This window comes from Hermetia illucens, chromosome 6, assembly GCF_905115235.1.
Source record: "Hermetia illucens chromosome 6, iHerIll2.2.curated.20191125, whole genome shotgun sequence".
Taxonomy (NCBI): domain Eukaryota; kingdom Metazoa; phylum Arthropoda; class Insecta; order Diptera; family Stratiomyidae; genus Hermetia; species Hermetia illucens.
The window spans coordinates 86790658-86800752 of NC_051854.1; the positions used below are offsets into that span (position 1 = coordinate 86790658).

At 40.2% G+C, this 10095-nt stretch overlaps 1 protein-coding gene across 1 annotated transcript in view; it reads right to left on the reverse strand.

The window, feature by feature from the left end:
- Nucleotides 1–9834, reverse strand: part of LOC119659496 (dromyosuppressin) — a 93748-nt gene extending 83914 nt beyond the window's left edge. Inside the window, exon 1 of the mRNA XM_038067614.1 lies at nucleotides 9660–9834. The gene's annotated coding sequence lies outside the window, so the exon portion shown is untranslated. The remainder of the gene's footprint in view (nucleotides 1–9659) is intronic.
- Nucleotides 9835–10095: the final 261 nt, after the last annotated feature.

The following is a 10095-nucleotide window of genomic DNA, read 5'->3' on the forward strand; positions in this document are numbered from 1 at the left end:
CACCCCCTTCATACCTCACTTCTTCTCCTCAATCCCTTTCCATTTTTTGATAAGCTCCTGGTTCTCCTTAACCTTTGGGATATATCTTATGTTCTCTCACCTCAGTTCTAGATAGTGAGATTCACTCCTCTTCAAGAGACATATTCATTCTGTACCTTTCCAATTTGTAATCACATAGGTAACAATAACGGAGTATGTGTCGTTAAATGGTTGGAAGTCGTAGTTCCTTTTGTTTCAAAAGAAGTAACTTCATTATAGGACCGTGTCTATGAAACATACATATTTCATGCATGGTAAAGATTTAGTAAAAACCCTAAAGGTTATTCGTAAATTATTTTGCAATGTTTTCAATTCAGTTCATTGGCAGCTGTACCCGTACGTTTATCTGTCCACGTATATGTGATACTCAAAAAGGATATTGAATATTCATCGCTTAAGAATGTTATCCCATCATTCGTGTTCCATTGTTTTGTTTCCTCATCGACTCAGCACAAGTAAGACACAAGAAAGCCAAGAATATTTTCCTTTTTAAATATTCCGAATTCTGTAAAAATATGCTCAAGCAAACTCCGTTACTCCTTCGATCCCTCATTAACATTCCAATTTCGGTATACCCGAAAAAATCAATTTCCGGTATTATTCGCACAATCCGTCTCAAAACAGAAAGCAACTTAGATAATAAAACTTCAATTTTCCCAGCATACGCGTATGGAAATTCCATCAAAGGATGGGCCTACTGTTTCCAATTTCCCATTATGCATGGAGATTCAAAGACTTTCACCTTTGGATATTTAAATTTGAGTATTTATCTTATTGTTAGACTAGAGACAGACTGGAAAAAAAGTAGGATGTGTATTGATTTGACGAAGGCGATACTAATACTTGATGGATTTTGTATAGTACGGGATGTGCTTCTACTAGTTCTAATGTTTCAGGATCATAAATAGATAAAGGAAATGGTGATTTTGGTCCTTCTAATGAAATAAATATTGTTAAAATGAAGATGGTAGATCGTTCATATTGACGCTTAGTTCAATAAAATTAAAGTTCCTGCAAATGAGGAAAAATAGAAAAAAATAACGACACTTCAGACGAACAAAAGGATATGTGCAATCCTATCCCACAATTGATTGCTCTTCTGTAATAAATACTGGAAAAAAGAGAATTCTAATCATATTCATCAAATCAAGACTCAAAGGTCGTGACATTCCTACTGTGTCTTCCTTGTGGATTACAGGACTTTCTTCTTTCTTATTGTTAACTTGTCAGGATTTATACCCGAACCACGAAATCGAGAAGTTAATCAATTCGACCATCACAGTCTCACTAAATTAAAAGGAAGGAGCCTGGCGAAGAAGGTAGACCAATGAAGTTTTTATGAAATACCAAACATACATTGCGTTGATAGAATGGGGGCGCCGCAGATCCAAGCCCTATGCTTTTCATTAAACCATTGTACTATACCCTAAAAGCACTTATTCAATGGTCTCCGCCTTGAAGTGATCGTAAAAATTTCAGAAACCAAGGACGTCTTCCAAAAAAATTGGTTATTCTGATAGTTGCCCTACACTATCGTAGCCCAAAAAACGCACTTTGTTAAGCATTGCAACACCCTTGCTAGAGCGCTACTACTTCGGTTCACCCTTAGTCGTAGATTCCCTGACGATCCGTCTCGTTCAAGAAGATCGACAACCAGCAGACGTCAAAGAGCAAAAGGAAGAAAGGATCGAAAGCTAACTAGAATATGCGATCGTTAACAGAAACAAGAACCTTGCGGAAGCTACTTCAAAGAGTATCTTCATATATTATAAAATCAACATCTTCGGACTCCCGGAGACGAAGCGGCTCCAAAGATGTCCGTGAACCCCAAGAGCGAAGGAACATGAACGATTAGTTTAATGATGAATGCAAGCAAACAATGAGGAAAATGAATAAAACCTGGAAATTCGACATCAAAAAGGAGCAAAACTGAGCTCTTATCGTCTAATTTGTTGTGTGCTCTCTTGTATAAACAAGGTCGAAACCACAAGTTCATCGGCTTTATTTATTTCTTATATGAAAACGAGGGTCCATTTGTACATATACATACTCCATTCACAGGTTTAGAGTGCATGAAAAAGTGAAAGTTTGACATATCAAAACTTTGCTATTTAGTCACGCCCCCAACTCTTTTGGTAGCCATGTCAGAACTAAGGCCATCGCAAAATTTCAATTATAGCCTTTTATTTGAGATTCCACATGACTATATTCGGTGTAAAAACTTCCACCCGCCCATTACATAACTAGGGATTCCACCTTCTCTCCTCCCAACAAGTGGACAAAAAACCTGTTTTCCCGCCCCACTTTTAAAAAAGGATCTAGAATAGGTCCTCATCAAAATTACATGTATAGATCGAAATCTGCTATTATGGCAGAAACTTTAGTATTGAGAAAGGCGTTTTCATATTGAAATTGCTCCGTGAAGCAATAGTTGATTCAGGGCAGTAGGAAAAGGCAAACTCGGGAGCGCGGTGCATAATCGTTTCTCGTGGTTTAATCACCATTGTTGAATGAGAGAAGGCAGAATGCCGTCCATTGTCGAGACGTACTTTCCGAATGATTGCTCAATTATCGTCACGCAATTTACTCACCCCGTAGTCACATCAATTGTTTCATATTTAAACCACTTCAGAGAAACTAGTGACGTGAAGTCAAAAAAATAGACCAGCGAACTGAAAGATAGTCACAAAACATAAAATGCTAAGACGTTCCGTTGTATAATTTCCTCAGTGCTCTCCTGGCAAATATGCAACTACTATTGTCAACTCGAATCCTCAATGATGAACTATGTTTTCATATAAATTTGTTGCAGTGCAACAACTTAATCCACCCTCAAACCCGAAGTGAAATCTATGTAAGAACCCCCTCAACTTAGAAATCCAACAAAGCTTCCAACATCGACTGGAATCAATGGAAGTTTCAAAAGTCCTTGATAGTCGAATTCAAAAAATTATGCGAAACACATATGTCTGCACAAATCTCCACGAGGACTGGCGATAAAGCTCTATCTGTCCCATAAGCAAATCGAAAACTGGATGCTCGGCGGTTGAAGGGTTTTGTATTTTGTTCGATGTTTCCTGTATACGCCACTGGTGCTCAGAGATGGCGGCGAGGAAGATGGGGCGGCAACCCTATCGGCCAAACCAAAACCAAGTGGCCGAGGAGAACCTCCATAGTGGTGGCACAGGGAGACGCTGCAATCACTTTGGTTTGCCGGCCGTGATTCAGTAGGCGAATGCTCCAAAGGCCTAATCAGGGCGATCAGACCCGAGTCTGCACGGGGACTCATCTGAAGTGGCAAATTAGTCACGAAACCTTACCAGAGGTATACTGGTACCATGGGAACCGGGAAAGCCCCTGGACTCACATACTTCGGGTGAACTCCTGTTGTATGTGAGGACAACTCGGTTATTTGCGGTTGGCCCCCCTAGTGGGAGTTTCATGGTGGTTGTGGTTGTGCTCAAGCGAGAAGAGACCTTCGGGCCTCGGCGTGCGTATCAACACGGGTGCCGTACTCCAAAGTTCGGTAGAGATTTAGGTAATTCTTGCATCCACCAGCATGAATGCTAAGCCATGCACTTGGTATAGACTGGTACTGTTGTTGCTTGTCTCGGCGGGACTGTGATTGTGGTCACAAAATCAATCCGTGTCTGAAGAGGACCGTAGGATTAAGTCTCACGACAGGTGCCTACGTAAAACATCATGGGCTTCACTGTATACGCCACTGTATTCATCTCAATATGTTGCTCACTTCACAAAGGCTAAAAATTCAGTAAATATACACGAAAGGGTCAAGTTTGACCTATTATCACTTTTTTAATAATAGTGAAATTTTCACCAAACTTTTCAATATTGCACTCTATGTTATGAAATATATTTTATTTAGAGGAGTTTTCTGTAGTCATGCAGATTTTTCAGTTCAGTTCGGCTAAATGTGCGTGCAATTCTAACATCAGAGTCGGAAATTCGAGAAAGATGATGAATTTGGGCAGTAAATGAGTTGGTCACCATTTGGCTGTTCGGTCCAAAAATGTTATGAAGCTGAGATCATCTCCATTGGGAACATCGGGTAGAAAATCAGCAAACCAGTAAGCGGGAATGAAAGCGCCTGCCGCAGACCGAACGGAAGATCAGACATTTTGGTAGTTGGGAGTGTCTTCATTATCCCAGGAAATTGTCTTTCAACAGTGTAAGGCATGGAGGCTTGGGTCACCGAACATTTTAGTTGAGCTGCACATATTTGCGAGCGTACCAGCCTGATCGCCATGCGCCAATTGAATATTCGACAGCCTTATGGATGTAAAGCAAGTCGTCAAGTGTAAAAAATTAAAAATGTTTTGTTTAACACTACACAGGTATGCAGGTATACCAGACCTTCACTCTATATCGCAGATGCAATCAAATATCTCATGCTCTCATCGAAGAACCAACGATACCTAGCAAGAGCGAAATTTAATGCCGGATAGCAGCAATGACAACTCCGCCGTAACCTGTCCCAAGCCATAGTTTAGAAAGGAAAAGGAAGAGGTAGCTGTAGCCTGAATGGCTGAGTTACACCTAAGCGTCTCAGGTGAGTAAGTTACACAAGTCAAAACACTGTTGGATTTTAATGCGAAAATCGAAAACGAAAACTGACATCGGGGAACCACTGGAGGACACAGCCTCCATGGGGAATGCAATCATAGCGATGAACGATTAATTGACTTCACCAGCAATAGAAATCTTGTCGTAAGCTCCACATGCACGCATCGGCACATTCGCAGACCTGGAAATCACCAGACGTATACCGTCCACCAAAGTGGCCGCGCCCTTATTAGTAAAAGATGGGTATCCAGTGTATTGGATATACGATTCTATCGAGGAGCAAACTGCGATTCAGACCATCAATCGGTGAAGGCAAGACATCAGTGCAGAATCTCCTCAGTGCACTTATCGGGAATCAGCCTTACAAAAATCTTCGCGGCTGATAAACTCTTGAGCTGAAAAGGTCGTGAGATACAAATCCCGGTGAACGCGAAATGACTGTTTGACGATTAATGCAGTCGAACTAAGCTTATAGACAATATATCGAGCATGCAACCAGAACCAAAAAAGAGAAGTATGAGGAGCTACGGCGAATTTCAAATACAATAATTAGACGTAAGAAACGAAAATATTCTGACGAGCAGTTGCTGAATATTAATGAAAACCTAGCTAATAGAAACACCAGACAAACATATAGAATAGTAAAGACAATTAAAAACGGTTATCAACCCTGCAAGGACAAAGATGGGAACATCATCAACAATGTCGACAGCATCAACTCTGGGTGTCCTATTTTGAAGAGCTTCAGAATCCGACACCTAACGCCCTCATACAGGTAGCCTAAATTGATGGCAGTAATGGCAGTATTGGTGATCCTGGCCCAACTATACATCCTCCGACAGCAGAAGAAGTTGATCTCGCCGTGCGGTCACCGAAATCAACCAAAACGCCGGGCGCGGACGAGATTCCAGCTGAGCTGTTAAAATTCGGTTGAAGAAGAAGACCATACACCCAACAACTCATTGGTGAGCACCAAGTTTGTTTCATGCCTGATCACTCCACAACCGACCAGCTTTTTACCGGTAAACTAATCCTGCAAAAGTGCTGGGAATGTAACATAACGTTGACGTGTACCAAATCTTTATCGACTTCAAGCAGGCATACGACAGTATAGATCGTGGAATACTGTACAACATAATTCTTCAATTTAGACTAAACTAACACAATTGACGAAGATGACTCTGACCAACTCCACCTCACAGGTCAGGATCTACAACAGGTTAACTGATCCTTTTGAAATGCGTACTGGTTTAAAGACCCTCTTCAACCTAGCACTCGAATACGCTATATAAGCAATGGATACCAACACCAGCGGGACACTACTCATGAAGTTAGCGCACGCAGATGATATCAGCGTCTTGTTTCGAAAACTTACCATCATTGAGGAACTTCTGCATACTCTTGAGACGGCTGCCAAAGAAGTTGGACTACGCATCAATGAGGACAAAACGAAAATAATGATGCAATCAAGAAGTAGGACGCCAGCTCATCCAAACATTAACGTAAACAGCTTTATATATCTGGAAAGCAGCCTGTCAAAAAACGCCAATGAACCTGACGTAGTCAAGTGACGAAATCAGCTTGCGAATAAGACTTTCTTCTCGGTCCTTCCCATAATGAAATCACAGCATGTGCACAGAAACGCGAAGCTCCGGGTATACAAAACCATCATACAACCAATGCTATGCTATCGGTGCGAAACCTGGACCTTAACCCAAGCCGCTGAAAATTTGCTTGCATTGAAAAAGAAATTCCTTCGGCGAATTTTCGGAGCAGTTCGCGACTGTGATGGATGGTGCATCCGGTACAACCATGAGTTGTACAAACTGTACGATGAGCTAGAAGTCTTGAAATTCGTTAAACTACAACGCCTTCAGTGGGCAGGGCGTGTCCAGCGAATGAGCGATGATTGCATGCCTAAAAAGGTTATGAACGGTGACGCGTCGACAGAGCGAGACTACGAGGAAGACCGAGAACATGGCGGCAGACCACAATATATACGGACGCCAAGCAACTACTGGGCTTTCAAGATTGGAGGTCGAGGTCACGTGACCGAGATAATTGGAGGACGACGATCCAGGGGACCAGGGCCCGACGTCGGGCTGTAGTGCCACAATGATGATGATGAACATTAAGAATAGTAAGTCTACTTCAGCTCTCACAGAATAAAGAATTTACCTAGATATATGAAAATAAAATCTTGCTGGCGGGAAACCAACACAAAAAACCGAACTTAGCCCTGAACCTCAAGGTATACCTGGGAGCTACTAAAAGCAATATGGACCGAATGGCTTATAAAAAATTAAGAATTATGTTTCTTGTAAGATGGAAGAAACCGTAAGGTTAGTTTTATTAACAAAATTTCAAAAGATTCTCTGCTAGTAGAATTATTGAAAAGTAGCGTTGGTGTATAGTTTTTACAAATGTTATCCGAAGAAATCAGGAAAACTCTTTCTCAAAAACTAATGTCTTTGAATACTAGGGAGGAATGTGTCGTATAAAAACAACAATCGACAAGATGAGAATATCTTGAGAATATCTTGTAAAGCAGGACGGAGGACGCTTATCAGAATTGGAATGAGATAATCCAGCACTAAAGCGAAACTGCAAAATCATCTATAATAATTTCGGACTATATCAAGGCGATGGTTTGATCCTAACACTATTTAACATTACGCTACATCATCCCACCAAATAGACCTTAATACTGAACAACGCAGTGAAACATGAATTTGTATGTTAAATTCAACTGACAGGACCTTCGATTTGTGCTCATGTCAATATTCAGTATATCCAAGTATTCTTCAAGAATGCTTTAAGCCAAAGGGGCTTCCAGAAAAACTGACCGCAAGTTAAAGCCTCAGAGTATTTGATATATGTATACGATATCACTTATTGAAGGTTGATTTCATCACAAACCTTGGTTTAATTGCGTTAAATTTGGGAAGATCACCAAATATGGAGTTTAAATAGTACTAAATCCGGTTTTCGGTCTAAATTTTGAAAGAAGTTGTTCCTCAATCCTAGCTTTGTCAAAAGACCATGATAAACACCTCAACCACTCGGAGTTAAGGTTCAGGGATTCTTACTAATTTCAATGTCAAGTCAAAGAATTCAATTACTCAAAAATTTCATGCTGGTCTAGAAAATTGGTTTGATATTTATTGTTTAAGGATTGAGGGAATCCTGAGTCCACATCGACATTATGACGGGTCAGACTAGTTAATGCCGTGTTTGCAATTATATACTACTGTGATCAAAAAGTAAGGTATTTCACCTGTCATTTAAAACTCATGGGCATTAGGTAAGTAGTTTTTGTTTTCTTTGGTTGGTAGAACTGTCTATGACCTTTGCCAGGTGTCTGTTTGTCAAAAAGTTTAATTATCTCCGAGTTACACGTGTTTTTGTAAACAACTTAAAAAGGAATTTTTCGATTTTTACAATGGGTGATTTTGTTGAGCAAAGAACTTGCATCAAATTTTGTTTGTGGAACGAATATTCTTTTGCAGATACGTTGAAAATGTTGCGGAAGGCCTTTAGTAATCAAACTATGACACAAAAAAATGTTTATAAGTAGGACAACGAATTCAAAGCGGGCCGAGAACGCGTTGAAGACGAACCGCGCTCTGGACGACCATCAACGTCTACCGACGAGGGCCACGTCCAAAAAATTAAAGATTTGGTGCTTGAAAATCGTCGATTGACAATATGAGACGTTGATAGTGTTGGAATATCATTTGGCTCGGCCCAAACCATTGTGAAGGATGTTTTGTGTCTCAAACGCGTTAAGTCTCGATTGATGCCAAAATCACTCAATTTTTTTGAATTTTTTGCATTGGTTCTTCGCGACTTTTTTGCCAAAAACTCAACTCATATCCTTCCCCAACCACCGTATTCGTCTGATTTGGCTCCAAGCCACTTCTGGCTATTCAGCAAACTCAAAAGGCCAATGCCGGGACGCCGTTTTGACACGATTGAGGCGATAAAAACCGAATCGAAGAAAGTCTTGAAAGCTATACCGAAAAAAGACTATTCCCACTGTTTCCAGGACTGGAAAAAGCATTGGCAAAAATGCGTTTTATCGAGGATTACTTTGAGGGGGATGAAATTGATTTAGAAGAATAGTTAAAGATTCATCTTATTTTCGATTCCAATAGTACAAATGAAGCGATTACCACATGTCGCCACTTTCGATCACTTTGCTCCCAGGGGTAGAGGTGAGGCAGCGTCTGATGAGTTGACTTTACCCTGGACCAAACCGTAAGTCATCCAGCCATGGTATATTGAAATAATATATAACAAGAATGTTTTTCTAGTCATAAGAGTTTCGAAATAAATTTAACCTAGGACCCTTTAGTCTCCAATGAAACGGCGGTATTTAGAAGGGTCACTTTTCTTGAAAGGCTGCTCCGAAAAGTGAAAAAGTACGACTGCGATGAATGGATTAATTGAAATGAGAGTATCTTCTCGAATCTTTTCTTTTGTATGCATTGGCATATTTGTAATTTGGTTTAATTTTTTATCCTAAAAAACACTTATTAAATGGAATCCTTCTTCATTAAAATTACTTGGTAAATAGCTGATTGAGTGTAAACTACTTAGTACAAGAAGACAGAGGCCTTAAAATCTTTGTTTGGCAGCAAAGTTCTACCGTCAGATCGGGAATAGATTTGTGAAGATAAAAGAATGCAGATATTGCCAAAATAAAGCACATTTTATTCAAATTCTAGCAATTATTTTCTGTCACAATTTTCCTCTAATCCAGAAAAAGTTCTGCAAATTTATTGAAGAAATATTGCACGCAGTTAACAATTAACTAACACGGAAAATTCCAAGCCATGCTATCACCCTACTTTAAAGCACCATCGTAACAGTTTAGGGAGAAGAAGAAATTTCAAACTTCCAAGACAGAAGCCCAACTTCGTAATGGATTTTTACTACACATCATCCCTTAAAATAGTCCACAGCGAATTATTCCCAAATCCATTTCCGATTCATTTACATTTCCATAAAAAAAACTAGAACTATCAACGCACCTTGCACTTGTTTTATATATTCCCTTTCGCTGGACGAACTGCAACTGAAACACTACCGAAAACCGGAGGAATTCACCAACTTTTTAAATAATTCAACTAACAACAAACTGTTGCTTCCCTGTTTCGTGTGTCTCTTATATTTCGAGAGCTTTGCACGTGCCAAAGCAAAAACCTGTTGTGTGTCCTTTCACCAACAAACAGTAGTTCTTATATAGTAAAAAGCTTTCTCCGCCGAGTTCCTCCCCGACGTGACGTTCCACTGGGCGGGCCATGGCGTTCCACACAAATCAGCTAACGCATGCCCGCAACAAGTGTATCATCCTCACCCCAACGTCAGCCCCAATTTCAACCCCAGAACGCCATGCCAAGATCCATTTGGTGGACATTTCTAGTGACGAAAAGTTTATAACAATTCGCTTTGCATGGGAGAAGTTCA